General features: G+C 36.8%; 1 long non-coding RNA gene across 1 annotated transcript in view; it reads right to left on the bottom strand.

Annotated features, from left to right (window-relative positions):
* LOC126494087 (uncharacterized) overlaps positions 1-13,772 on the bottom strand; it is a 54,001-nt gene that overhangs the window by 34,225 nt on the left and 6,004 nt on the right. The window contains exon 2 of the long non-coding RNA XR_007589949.1: positions 11,348-11,434. This is a non-coding gene — a long non-coding RNA (uncharacterized lncRNA). The remainder of the gene's footprint in view (positions 1-11,347; positions 11,435-13,772) is intronic.

The following is a 13,772-nucleotide window of genomic DNA, read 5'->3' as shown; positions in this document are numbered from 1 at the left end:
AGGGAAAGGGGAGGCGGAGGTGGGGAAGAGACAGAAATCTTTAATAAATTAAAAAAAATAAAAAGAAAGAAAGAAAGAAAAAACACTAGTAGACACTGTTTGGGAATATGGGCATAGTTTTCTCCAAACTGCTTCCTGCTTTTTGTTGGGCAAAGTATTTTTTGGGGTATTCATGTTGATATTTTGGGGGGGGGTCTTGGCATATTAAACCACATTAGTCTGTAAGAAATCCATGAGTTCTCATCTTCCGTAGAAACAAAAGAAGAACCTCTTTTTCAAAGCAACATATCTTTAGACCCATATTTTGAAATCAAGATGTGTTTTTTTTAAATTTTTATTTATTTAATTTTTGCTACTGCTGAATCAGGAGCTGCAACAATTCTGTATCACGCACTATAAATTCAGCAGTCTCAATATGCAGGACAGTTATTTCTACATATTGTGAATCGGTAACTATATTTAAAATCCCTTAGTAACATCAGAATAACATATAACTGAAGAAGGACGCTCTGCCTTCTGGACTGAATTATCAGGGATTTGTTCCACCTTACTTAATTCTCCTGGTTTTTAACCTGCTTTTCCTGATTTATTTGAATCACTTTAACATGTACAGCTCCAGTTGTTGGAGCACCATGTAGAATTTGTGAAGAATCCAAGTAGATCTCTTCGCGGGTTAATTCTATCACTTTTGGGATAATTGTTATTAATTTCTCCCCCAAAATTAGTGCAAAGTCTTTGCCATAGTTCATTGTCTTCTCATATTTTTTTTTATTTCATCAGTAGTAAAAGGTACTATAATCTCTGCTGGGTCTGTACCTACTAATTGATGAAGTCTCAAATTTCCTTTTATAATTAATTTAGAGACTTTTTCCACATAAGTTTTTAATTCTTTACTTGTTTTATGTGGTAAAAAGATCCATTCTAAGATAATATCTTCCTTCTGCATTAAAATTCCTGTGGGAAAATTCTGGAAGGCAATATATCTAGAATAAAATTAAGATTTGGATTCACCCTACGTTCACGTGCCTGCTATAATTTCTGCTCAATGATCATCAATTTTTTTTTTTTGCCTCAGCTCTTAATTCTCTGTAACTATTTAAGTCTTTGTCACCATTTAAGGTTTTGTTTAAATGAATTATTAGATCCAGTGTTATCCCAACAGCCAGTCATAGACAAAAGGAAATAATCAAATTGAGGGCTGAAATCAATCAAATAGAAACAAAGAAAACAATTCAAAGAATAAATGAAACAAAGAGCTGGTTCTTTGAGAAAATCAACAAGGTAGACAAACCTTTATCCAAACTAATCAAACAACAGGGAGAGAATATTCAAATTAACATAATCAGAAATGAAAAGAGAGACATAGCAACAGACACTGAGGATATCCAAAGAATCATTAGGGAATACTTTGAAAACTTGTACTTCACAAAATTGGAAAATCTAAAAGAAATGAACAATTTTCCAGACAGGTACCACATACAAAAATTAAATCAAGACAAGACAAACAATTTAAGTAGACTTATTACCCCAAAGGTTATAGGAGTCATCAAAAGTCTCCCAAGCAGAAAAAAGCCCAAGGCTGGATAGTTTCAGTGCAGAATTCTACCAGAATTTCAATAAAGAGCTAATACCTATACTGCTCAAATTGTTCTACACAGTAGGAACAGAAAGAACATTGCCAAACTCTTTTTATGAGATTTATTTACCCTTATACCCAAAGCACACAAAGACTCATGTAAGAAAGAGTATTACAGACTAATCTCCTTTGTGAACATTGATATTAAAAAACTCAATAAAAATATTGGCAAACTGAATCAAAATGCACATCAAAAAATCATCCGCCCTGGTCAAGTTGACCACCCTGAACCTTATAAAAGAGAAAGTGAGAAGTAGCCTTAAAAGCATGGCTGCAAGAGACCACTTCCTAAATATAATACCAGTAGCACAGACACTGAGAGCAACAATAAATAAATGGGACTTACTGAAACTGAGAATCTTCTGTAAGGTAAATGACACAGCCAATAAGGCAGAACAGCAGCCTACAAAGTGGGAAAAGGTTTTCATCCACCCAACATGGGAAAAAGGCTGATCTCCAAAATATATAAAGAACTCATGAAACTAGACATTAAAATAACAAATAATTCAACTAAAAATTGGGTACAGATCTAAAGAGAATTCTCAGAAGAATAATCTCAAATGTCCAAAAGACATATAAGGTATTACCCAGCATCCTTAGCCATCAGGGAAATGCAAATCAAAAGGGCTCTTAGGCACCATATTATGCCTGTCTGAATGGCTAAGATCAAAAATACCAATGATAGCATATGCTGGAGAGGATGTTGAATAAACACTCTGCCATTGTTTGTGGAAATGCAAACTTGTACATCCACTTTTGAAATCAGTATGGTGGTTTCTCAGAATATTGGGAATCAATCTATTACAAGACCCAACAATACCACTCTTGGGTATATACCCAAAGGATCCAGACCCATACCACAAGAATATTTGGTCAACTATGTTCACAACAGCATTATTCATGATAGCTAGAACTGGAAAATAACCTAGATGACCCTCAACTGAAGAATAGATGAAGAAAATGTGGTACATTTACACAATGGAGTATTAATATTTTACTCTGCAGTAAAATATTAATGACATCTTGAAATTTGCATGCAAATGGATAGAACTAGAAAAACAAAATCATTTTTAGTGAGGTAACCCAGACCCAGAAAGACAAACATGGTATTAACTCACTCATAAGTGGATATTAGACATAAAGCAAAGGTTAACCAGCCTATAGTCCACAACCACAGAGTAGGTGGACAACAAGGAAACCCCAAGAGAGAACACATGTATACCCTTGGGATGGGGAAGTAGACAAGATCTGAGAAAATTGGGTACATGGAGTCCACAAGGATAACCCCCAGCTAAGATCCTAGTGAATGGATATAGAGTGCCTCACCTGGCCTTCCACTGTAATTGTAATGGTATCTACCTTATTTGTCATCATATAATCTTCATCTAGCAACTAATGGAAACAGATGCAGAAATCCATAGCTAAGTGCTAGGCCAAGCTTCTGGAGACCAGTCAAAGGAGAGAGGGGTCAGGACCATGATGGGGATACCCACAGAAACATCTGAGCTGAGCTGATGGAAGTTTACTGACTCCAAACAACAGCAGGGGAACCTGCATAGGACCAACCTAGGTCCTCCGAACGTGGGTGACAATTGTGTGGCTTGCTATGCTGTGGGGCCACTTATAGTGGAACTAGGCTTTTGTCCCTTGTGCTTGAACTAGCTATTTGGAACCCATTATTTTTGGAGGGACACCTTGCTCAGCTTAAATTATGGGTCTTTGTCACCTCAAAGTAAAATGTCTCCCCAAGGGAAGTCTTACCCTCTCTGAGGAGTGAGTGGTGGTGGGGTGGGGAAAAGTTGGGGGAGCATGAGGAGAAGAGGGAGTAGGAGCTCAGATGGGTGCATAAGGTGAGAAAAGATTGTTTTTTAAATTAAGTAACTAATTAAAAACCCAAGCTATTGGCCAAACTTTTATAATTAACATTAAGCCTCTGAATAGTTTCTTAGAAATGGCTGTGGGGCAGATAGTGCAGGAAAGTCACAGTTTACAAAAAAAAAAAAAAAAAAAAAATAGAAGGATATCTTATGCTCACGGGTTGGCAGAATTAGTATGGTGAAAATGACTAGGTTACCAAAAGCTAGTGATAGGTTGAATGCAATCCTAATCAAAATCCTCATCTCATTATTTACACATATTTATTTATATTAAATCCTACATTTCATATGGTATCAAAAAAGACCCTAGAGAGTCAAATAATCCTGATTATATGACGATATGATATGAAGATATTACGATTCCAGACTTTAAGGCATATTACAGTGCCATAGGAATAAATATGATATTTAGGATAAATTGATATGGTATCGAAACAGAAGGAAACATGTAGAGAAATGAAACATGTAGAGAAATGAAACATGTAGAGAAATGAAATCTACCCGAGAATAAAGGCCAAGCATTGACTTGTTGCACTTCGTGGAACTAAAATGCCTCTCTCTGCAAGGCTAAGGAAACAAGTGGAGAGATGAAGAAGAAACTCAAAAAATAGGAAATAATCTTCCCCAGCTATGCATCTGATAAAATTAATATCTAGAATATATAATAAGCTAAAACAAAGTCTAAAATTTACCCATTCAAAAAAATGCGTCTGAGACCTGAATAGAGATTTTTCAAAATATGTCAATCTCTGTTGACTTCCACTGGAGACCTCCCCATTTCTGAATGGAGATGGATGATGGGTTGGTGGAGGTGAGTATAAGAGATGTGTGGGGAGGGGACTGGAGGAGAGGAGGGAGGGGAAACTGTGGTCAGTATGTAAAATAAGTCAAAATGTTTTCATTAAAACACTTCAAAATATGTTCGCCATCTCTAATAATCAGGGGAATACAAATCAAATAACTTTCGAGATATTGTCTAATCCCAGTCAGAATGGCAGTGATCAACAAAACAACCAACAACAAATGCTGGAGAGAATGTGGAGGAAAGGGAGCTCCATTCACTGTTGGGATTGTAAGCTGGTGCAGACACTATGGAAATCCATATGAATAAATCTCAAAAAGCTAAAAATCAAACTACACTATGACCCATCGATACCACTCCTTGGAATATGCCTGAAGGACTCTAAATCCTACCTCATAGATACTCTGCCATGTTCATTCCTGTTCTATTCATAATACCTATGAAATGGAAAAACCAAAATGTCCATCAGTTGTCAAATGGATACTCCATAGCTGTTAAATGAGAACTGACAATCATCACTTCTCTAAACCAGCAAATACCTAACTAAATTCTAATTATTTGTCCTTATAAACACAGATAAGTTTAGTTTTCACTCCTTATCAAGGAAACTTCTCTTAACAACAGATCAAGACTATTGCAGAAGAACACAAGTGAGCAAAATACAGAGTTGTGGAACCCAGTCCCAGGGAATGCATCTCCTAACACTTCTAAGTCTGAGGCTCAGTGAACACTGAGGAAGAGGGGGGAAGAAATATTGTAAGAGTCAGAAGAGCAGGGAGTTTGCTGTGAGATTATGTCTTCTAGTAATAACAGAACCAGACTCATGAAGTCTCACCATCATGACTGTCCAGATGTGTGCTGAATATAAGGATTAGGCCAACAGACATGCCAAGTGGATGGAGAAAGCCCATGAGGCCTCAACCACATACAAAGAACAGTTCATTAACCAGTAGTCCGATACCAAATGGGCAACCCCAAAAACATGCACTGAGAAATACTATAGAGACTAAGCAGGTTATATTACATCATTTATATGTATATAGATATATGCATGCAACAGCAATTAATGAAAAAAATGTCCATGAATTTGAAAAAGAACAAGGAAATGTAAATGGGAGGTTTGAAGAGAGAATAGGAAAGGGAGAAATGTTGGATTATACTATAATTAAAAAATGTGATTTTTAAATTTAATCCCAGCACTTGGGAGGCAGAGGCAGGCAGATCTCTGTGAGTTCGAGACCAGCCTGGTCTTCAAGAGCTAGTTCCAGGACAGGCTCCAAAACCACAGAGAAACCCTGTCTCGAAAAACCAAAAAAAAAAAAAAAAAATCCAGAACAATATATCAATAAAAAGCCAGAAGAACTTGCAAATTATATCTATAGATCATACCTGTTGTTATTTTAGGTATGACTAGTTCCTGTGTAAAGTAATGAAAACATGCAAAATATGGAGACGTTTCTATTTGAAATAAAACTAAACACTTTCCTAGTGAATGTCCTATTTACTTGTCTCTTTTTGTGTGTCTCTCTCTGTGTGTAACTGCCGTGGAACTAACTACAAGGCTCTGCTATATAACTTGTTATTTGTAAGCCATCTCTTTGTTAGAAGAGTGCTATTAACATAATGGTTTATTTTGGAGATAGCTAGTGGGAAGACATTATCACTGGCAATAATGAAATGGCAGAGCCAGTGTCTATTGAAAACAGTTTGAGTTTTCCACAATACAACTAAATCCTATACATGAAAAAAGATATTTATTCTTTTTTTCTTTTATTACAGAATTTATGAATGCAAATAATCTAAAGTGCTATGTAGCTATCAAACTATTAAAATAGAAAGATTGGTCAAAAGTGTGCCAGTTTATTCAAAATTGCTCTGAATTTGTCAAGAAATGCTTTTTACTGACTCCTGACTATCTCGGGGGTATTTTGACAGAAATTTTATGGAAGAATCAGTAGTTAGAGTATTAAACTATGTTTACACATTTTAGTTCATATAATTTGTTTTCATGCATCAAATGGAAAACCATCATCAATAAATGTTCCTCTACTTTCCCTGTGGATGATCTCATAAAACAACAGAAATATAAAGTTTGTCATTAGTGGTCAGCTGTTCAGAGACAATACCTGATCGTCTTCCAACACTTGAGAATCCAAGATTTACATTTTGTCACAAAGGAGACTACTATACATTATTTTTGGACTTTTAATCTATTGGATGAATGGTGAGTATATCTGTTGCTAAATTAGTTTAATAGTCTATACGCTAAGTTCAAAAGGAGACTCTAGTGGTACAATTATAATGGCAAGAAAATTGCAAAGAGTTGAGAGCACTATTAAAACTAACACTTAAGGAGTTTGCAGTTAAGCCTCTTCATTAAGTTCTTTATTTAATTGGAGCTGTAAAAATTCTTTGAACTACATGAAAAAAGTATTACTGAGACTGTGTAAATTAAGAGGAAAATGAAAGGCAAAATAAAAAGAAAAATTTTCACTATAGCAAATGGCTCTGTGGAGATTTTGCCCTCAAATTCTGAACCAAAAATCTAAATTTAGACAAGCAAACAAACACAATTATATTTAGTCATTCTTAAGGTGAAAACAATACTATCGAAGGTCCTGCTAAGTACCCAGCATGCCTCCTGTTTTCCTCCACCATATATAAAAGCATTTGTCAGAGGTTAGCTCATGCTATTAAAATAACAGATTCTACCTGATACAGGACCATATGTAAAAGGAATTGAATCTTAAAGATGTTGCACCTTTATTTAAAAATTATGTTAGTTTTGGACTAGACAGTTGGTACAGTGCCTAAGACAACTAGCCGCTCTTCCTGAGGATCCAGATTCAGTACCCAGCAACCTCTCCTCCATGGGCGTTCTCAATCACTCATAACTCCAGTTGCTGGGGTCTGACGAAATCTTTTGATTTCTGTGGGCACTGTATGCATGTGTGCAAAGACACAAGTGCAGGCAACACATCCGTGCAATCAAATAAAAAGAAATAAATCTTTTAAAAACTTGTGAAATTTACAAATCATAATGGGCAGGTAGAGAAGTCTTTGGACTAATGTGCAGCCAAGCACATCTTTATGGGAACCTCAAGAATTAAAAGCTATTAGGGCCAGTAAGCTGAGCTGGAGAACAGAAAGTCAAAAACTTACAACCAAAATGAAGAAAATATCAGAGAAAAATCTATTTACTACATTGGACCTATAGAGAGAGAACCAAGATAGGGTGTTTGCTGCTTTTACTGAAATACATCTTCTATTGTTGCCTTAAGCATTCACTGGAAAATCCAAAAGCTGAATTAGGGATGAAAATGTAGATGAGTTGTAGAGGATTGTCTAGTATGCATGAGTTCATTCCTTCCATCACCAGTAAGGGGGGTGGTGGTAGGAAAGACGGGGTAGAAATGCCCAGAGAGAGGATTAAATGATTGAGACTAGCTAACTTGATTACTGGGTGAAAATGGATTTCAAATGACAGCTTTGCATTGTAGATATCCAAGACCAAGAGATAGCAGAAATGAAAAACAAACAAAACAAACAAACTGGGTTTTGCCACATACCTAGTAATGAGGTAACCTCAAGCAGAAATAGAATACCTGTACTTAAGAAAAACATTGAGGAACGTAAGTGGTATCGCAAGAATTGGTGGGCATAGAAGTGAAAGTGGAAAGTGGAGTACATGGCTGTTACTAGGACTCAGAACATACGTGGAAGAAGGAAGAAACTGACTTCTTCACTTTGACTCTATCAACAGTGTTTCAGAGTTCAAAAATCACCAAATGTCTCTTTCTCTTCCCAGATCAGAATGCTTTGTCAGGTAGAAAATAATCTGATTATTATTCTCTCCGACACTGATGATATGAGAACGTAGGCACTTAAATCTCTCTGGCCAAAGTTTCATGGTTTAGTTCCTGCAGGCCATAGTGTGTCTGCGACTAGGTGAAACAATTTCTTCCTAAGCTCATCTTGTTTCACATAAAGGTTGAACTTGATATTGTGTGACACAAATTAAATGTGAAAAATAAAAGTGTTCTTTTACTATCACCCCCACAGAGTAGGCTTTCAATTATGGTCGTTATGGGAAAGAGCATCTTAATATCACATTATTAGCATAGTCACCTTAACACAAAGACAGCTCAGAGCACACTAAGTAAGGCAGATTATGTCAAAAGATTGCAGCTCGTCTTGCTGCAAGACAGCTAAGCTACAGTGTTGCAAGTTAAGATGCTCTCTCATCAATGCACAGAGTCTTATGGAAGATGGATGTCAGAAAACATCAAGCCACGTTTTCCTGAGCACACAGGCACAGTGACTTTTACAATACTTTATTTTGTGTTACCTGGTGTTGTGAGATCTCTAAGCCTCACTTAGCTGTGACAGCAGAAAGCAAAGGAACAGTGTACATTGTGGCGAAGAATCAAGGAAGACTTCGAAAAATAAATCTAGAAACTAGAAGACATTGAAGGATACCTGAACGTAGAAGTGGTAGAATGCAATTAATCCTAGCAGTTAACTGTATTCATTCTGTGCCAGGGGATGTTAATGGCACTAGCTGCTTTTAGCAGCTATTTTGACAAATGTTTGCTGATAGCTAAAATGTCTCTTTCTGTTAATATAACAGCTAATCTCCTTTCTTACTATTCATTTACATTCATAATGCATTAATTGAATATCCATTTTTGCAAAAAAATAATAAACCAGGAAAAAATCCACTTAGCTAGGCAATGTACCCAGTTAGAGGATGAACAAGACACTGCTCCTGCCTTCAAGGACTTCAGAATTACTCAGGGTGATGAAAGAATAAATGCAAAGCTCACTAAATTAGAGTGGAGAGCAGGGATGTTCTAGTAATGCTGCAGAAGCACATGCTGGGTGGTGGGAAAGAACAAAGGAGGATTTAAAAGGCCTTGAAAGAAGTGAATGTTTGTATCCGAGATTACATGAAATGGGCACTTCAGATATAAACAAAAACATAGCAGCAGTGATGTTCGGTAAGAAAAATTACCTGATAAGGCTGAAAGGTCAATGGGAAAAGGCTGGGACAAAATGTCAGGGATTACTTTTGGCAACATTACATGGGATATTGAAAGTCATATTAAAGGACTTAAACATTGCTTTTGTAGGCAGCAAGTGGCTCATAAATATTTGTTAGCAGAAATCAAGGCCTGGTAGTGTTCTCCTACCTACTCAAGAGATCAAGGCAGGAAGATGACAAGTCCCATATGTGCTACTTACTGAGTTTAAGCCCAGACAGGAAAACTTAATGAGAACCTATCTCAAAATATAAAGCAAAAAACAAAAGTTCAGTGGCGTAATATTTGTTCAGCATACAAGGGGGCTTACTTTGCATCATCAGGACTGCAAATAAAGAAAAAAGAAAAAACGAACAATCGGGGAAAGGGTGGAAAACAGAACACTAAATACGTTATGACAACTTAGAATCCTTTGAACAAGGAGATTAGGAGTAGAAAGATAAGGAGAAGGCAAAGTCAAGAGATACTGAAGATGTCTAATTGCTGAATGTGTCTCATTGGTGGATTAGGAAGAACATGAGACATGATGGTGACAAAAAATGATTGATGATTTCAGCCTGGCTGATGAGAGAAATTATAATGTCACAAACAGGAAACGAATACAAAAAGAACAAAAAGGTTCTTTTTTAAAAAAAAATAAATCAGCCTTGGAGAGGAGCACATTTTTTAAAATTCCAAATGTACATTTAAACTGCCCAAGGACTCTGCAAAAATGAAGATTGACTCAGTACGAGAAGAGCTGGTTTTGAGGTCTTACACTGATAATGAGCTCTGGGGAAGACAGGGTCATTACCCACTCAGATCGCACGTTGACAAGGAAGGAGGCTGAAGATGGCAAAACCAGTACTTGCAAAAGATTTTTAATAAGTTCAGATATGCTTGTCTAGGAGTCATATGAAGAAATAACCTTGAGAACAACAGTAAACTCCAAATGTATGTACGTGGAAGTATAGTACAATTTCAGTCAGAATTATTAAGAGTGTCTCACATTACTCTTCACTTTTTCATACTAATAATCCATACACAGGTGTGAGACTCTCTTTTCAGGTTCACCCATAGAAGCATAAAATTTTTAATTTAGTTATTATTCTCTTTTTGCAAATAATAACTGGTACTCACCTGAGAGTCCTGGTGTAAGTCAATATCTATGTTCACAAATGGAGATGGAGAGCTGAGAAATTAGTACTCCTTTAGAGATATGTTTAGAGATGGGCCATATATAATTGATTCCAAGTTGCTCTTTACTGACATTCTCCATTCAGTTTCATAATGAATTTAATCAAATGGAAAATAATGGGCTCTTGTAATTCTCAGAAAAACTACAAACTGCAGCCATACAGTACCTCATTATTTCTCTGTGTGTAAATTTCTCTGTCAGCGCCACCACTTAGCACAATGCAATATACTTCAAATTGTTTACTGACTTGACATCCTCTCTAAAGACCTGGATCGTGTGTAAAGATACAGATGGGTCATATTTAAGGGGCAGGAATTGTACAATGACAGGAACATTTACAAATACCCAATTTCTCAGGGAAATTATGGATTTCCATTTAACCAAAAAGTTGGCTTCTCTGCTCTCCAAATGAAAGGACATCAAAACAGCCAGAACGCCTGCTGTGGAAATGTGTCTTTGAAATCTCAATTTTGTGCTCTTTCACGAGAATATCAAATCCTCCCTCCGCAGGCACCTGGGGACCTGGGATGTTAACTGCCAAGGAACTGCATGACAAAAAATCTGAATGAAAAGGGCAGGAAGAGGCTCCATGTGGATAAGCAGGCAAAGGCAGTGTGAGCCCCATCTCAGGCATACACTGAGAACTTGAAGGAGGAAATTCTGAGCCTTGCAGGTGACATTTTCCCTGGTCCTTAGTTTGCAGAACGTCCCCTGCAAATTCACAGCAGAGGCCGTGGTGGGAATGATGAACCTGCTACCAAATGTTCAGATTTGAAGTATTCAGATTGGACTTAAAAATATCAAGCTACTCACCAGTCCTTTCAGTTGCTCCCCAAGTGGGCCACCTGTCAAAAAAATAATTGGAGACTGGCTGAGCAAACAGCAGGCACTGAACAGCTCCTGTGAATGAGAGGGTGAAATGAATGAATGTGTGAGGGACTGAATGGAAAGCCCCAAACTGCAGAGCCGGAAGCTGTAAATGACCAGGAAAGTGCATTTCCTGAGGGAACTATTTCATCTCAATTTGGCTATATTAATCTCTGCGCTTAGATAGTTCATATGATGTATTTTCTCATCAAGTTGATTCACCCTTATAAAAGTAGTTTTTTTTTTTCAGACAAACCCCATTACAAGAAGAAAAAATGGATTACTTTTTCTTGTCGATTTCTGAGCCTTTAAATCTTGATTTAATTGAGGAGCTTGGCCCTCCTGTCTTTAGTCAAGTTTTGCTACACTCCAAGGAACATACAGCTGCGTTAGAATTGGTCTCAGCACATTAAAGGCCATAAACCTAGGGAAACTTGAGAGAGACTCAAAAGAGGAATGATTAATCCTCTTTATCGCTACCTAAAGCCATTTCACTTTCTTTTATCCCGTTGCTTTCCCTTATCTTTTCTGTCTACCATAACTTTTAGCTATACATGATTTTACACATGTACAAATAGGGAAAAGATCATTATGTTTCAAATACATTTTCAAATGTCTCCGCTTCCATATGGACCATCCTTTGTGTACTTGTGTTAAGAGTGCTGAAAAATCTACCTTTACCATGGTTTCCATGTGCCATTCTTGTGCTTTTCTCAACTTTGGTCAGAGAAAAGGCTTTCAGTTTAAATAGATCCTAATAAATATTACATCATTCCTCCCCCGCCCTTTTCTTCTTCCAAACACTCCCAATACCCCTTGCCACTGTCCATCAAATTCATGGTCTCTTTTTTTTCACTAATTGCTATTGTATGATCATTTGTACATGAATATGTATACACATATATATTCCTAAATATAACTCACTGATTCCATATAAAGCTACTTGTGAGTATTTATATTGTTTTTGATGAAAATAATTCACATTAACTACAGAGGACACTAAATTACAGATAACTCCTGAAAAACTCCTATAGAAAGCTATAGGATAAAAAGAGTGTGTTGAAAGAAATCAAAATAAGTTAAATCTAAGCATTTCAAGACAATACTGGAAATACAGGCTATTTTGATACAGTGATTTTATCTTATTATTCATTTGGTGCATTGGTTTAGGGTTTTTGTTTGGAATTATAATTATGCTTTTTATTGATTTTTATTGAGCTTGACTTTTTCCTCTTCTACCCTCCCCCAAAGTTTACATGCTCGCAATTTACTCTGGAGATCTTGTCTTTTTCTACTTCCCATGTAGATTAGATATATGTAAGTCTCTCTTAATGTACTCACTGTTGTCTAAGTTCTCTGGGATTGTGGTTTGTGGGCTGGTTTTCTTTGCTTTATGTTTAAAAGCCACCTATGAGTGAATACATGTGATAATTGTCTTTCTGGGTCTGGGTTACCTTACTCGAAATAATGTTTTCTAGCTCCATCCATTTGCCTGCAAAATTCAAGATGTTGTTATTTTTTTCTGCTGTGTAGTACTCCATTGTGTAAATGTACCACAATTTCCTTATCCATTCTTTAGTTGAGGGGCATTTAGGTTGTTTCCAGGTTCTGGTAATGACAAACAATGTTGCTATGAATATAGTTGACCGCATGTCCTGGTGGCATGATTGAGCATCCTTTGATTATATACACCCCAAAGTGGTATTACTGGGTCTTGAGGAAGGTTGTTTCCTAATATTCTGAGAAATCGCCACACTGACTTCCAAAGGGGATGTATCAGCTTACACTCCCACCAGCAATGCAGAAGTGTTCCCTTTACCCCACAGCCTCTCCAGCATAAGTTGTCATTAGTGCTTTTGATCTTGGCCATTCTTACAGGTGTAAAATGTAATCTCAGAGTTGTTTTGATTTGCGTTTCTCTGATGACTAAGGATGTTGACCATTTCCTTAAGTGTCTTTCACTCATTTTAGATTCCTCTGTTGAGAGTTCTTTGTTTAGGTCTGTACTCCATTTTTTAAAATTGGAATATGTGTTCTTTTGATGACCAATTTCTTGAGTTCTTTGTATATTTTGGAGATCAGACCTCTGTCTGATGTGGGGTTAGTGAAGATCTTTTCCCATTCTGTAGGCTGTCGTTTTGTCTTATTAACCATGTCCTTTGCTTTACAGAAACTTTTCAGTTTCAGGAGGTCCCATTTATTTTTTTTATATTACTTTTTAAAAATTTATTTATTTATTTATTAAAGATTTCTGTCTCTTCCCCACCGCCGCCTCCCCTTTCCCTCCCCCTCCCCCAATCAAGTCTCCCTCCCTCGTCAGCCCAAAGAGCAATCTGGGTTCCCTGCCCTGTGGGAAGTCCAAGGACCACCC

The sequence above is a fragment of the Alexandromys fortis genome, unplaced genomic scaffold (genome assembly GCF_014885135.2).
Source record: "Alexandromys fortis isolate MF-2015 unplaced genomic scaffold, M_Fortis_MF-2015_v1.1 scaffold_314, whole genome shotgun sequence".
In the NCBI taxonomy this organism is placed as follows: domain Eukaryota; kingdom Metazoa; phylum Chordata; class Mammalia; order Rodentia; family Cricetidae; genus Alexandromys; species Alexandromys fortis.
The sequence above is the reverse complement of the archived record's forward strand: the minus strand, read 5'-3'. Positions and strand labels throughout refer to the sequence as shown.